Source organism: Penaeus monodon, chromosome 25 (assembly GCF_015228065.2).
Source record: "Penaeus monodon isolate SGIC_2016 chromosome 25, NSTDA_Pmon_1, whole genome shotgun sequence".
NCBI classification, from domain to species: domain Eukaryota; kingdom Metazoa; phylum Arthropoda; class Malacostraca; order Decapoda; family Penaeidae; genus Penaeus; species Penaeus monodon.
The window spans coordinates 39,977,551-39,978,985 of NC_051410.1; the positions used below are offsets into that span (position 1 = coordinate 39,977,551).

Genomic DNA, 1,435 nt, shown 5'->3' on the forward strand with positions numbered 1-1,435 from the left:
TTTATACTCAGTCTCCCTTTTACGAAAAAGATGCCAAGCAAAATGCAAATATATATTTTTCAACTTTCGAATACAAATGAGGAAAAAACTAATCACCTGTTCTTACTCCCATCTTTATCCACATTAAAAAAAATAACAAATAAATTTACCTAGACCACAAATAAAACCAAATATACCACAGAAGCACCAACCCCCCATAAAAAAAACACGACCTGGCAACTCTCTCCCCCCGACATGTATTGGCCGACATCAACAAGATCTTGCAAGCGTGACAACCGGACGACAAACCAGTTTTATCCAACTTTCGCCGTCAGAAATAAGCCCGATTTAGTTGCTTTTCCCCTCCTCTTTCACTTCTAGAGACCAGGAGGAATAGGAAAGAGGTCCTTCATGAGATATCAGTCATGGTGGAAGGTGCTGTTGGCGCCATTTTCCTCAAAAGGGGAGAACTTGGCGGGAAAGTCTCAGTATTTGAAGAGACGGGGTCGAGGAGGGACGTGCAGGTGCGTGTTCCTTCTTATTTCATTCCTGTTGTGATTTTGAATATCTCCTTTTCTTGAATGACGAAACACGCGGTGGGGAATTTTGCATCGTTTGAGGGGAGTTATTTTCATTTGGGTATTTCGATATATATTGTATTACGTTAAAGGAGGTCATTTACTGTCCGTTAACCCTTTACGTTTTAATTTTGTTAAATAGATAAATAAACATGATAATATAGCAAGCACCTGACTTACTACAGAAACGAGGTTTACCAGATCAGTCATTAGTAATTACATGAATTAAAAAAAGAATCATTTTGATAAGAGAAATAGACATAAAATCAAAGAAAAGATTCAAAGTTGATAGGCCTACCAAAGAAAGAGATTTATGCATATATGCAATGTATTTATATGAATATATGAGACATTTAGGTCCATTTGTTATTTGTTAAAACAGTGTCACTTTTTTTTTGGCTGTTTATGTTTGGTTTCCTTCCGTTGACACTCAGAAGAAGTGGTAAGCTTAGGTCTTTGTAACACTAACTATTTTCTCCTTTTTTTTATCGTGTCTCCTTTTCATCGTGTCTGCTTTTCCACTCCAAATGCAGGATGTGTTCAGACGTGTTAACCGAGTCGCCGCTGAAGCTGGTCGCCGTAGACGAAGCAGCCGCGGACAGCCTGAGAGGCCGTGACCTGGTAAGCCATGCCATGAGAAGCATCTTCGCCGCCTCGCCAGCGACGTCGCCCAAGAAGAGGGAAGCCGACGGCCAGTCGTCCGCGCCTCAGGCGGGGCTGTCGCTGCTGCCGGCGTCCCTGCTCCTGCAGAAGAGCTTTGGGCTTATTGCCTCTGAGGTGAGGTCTATGTGTGTGCAGTTCCTACTTTTAGAATTTTCATGCTGAATGTTTGAATTTATTGGTATGAAGAGTAATCACTATGAGAGCTTAAGACAATA

General features: G+C 41.4%; 1 pseudogene; it reads left to right on the forward strand.

The window, feature by feature from the left end:
• The first annotated feature begins 239 nt into the window (after nt 1-239).
• Nucleotides 240-1,435, forward strand: part of LOC119589265 — a 3,996-nt pseudogene continuing 2,800 nt past the window's right edge.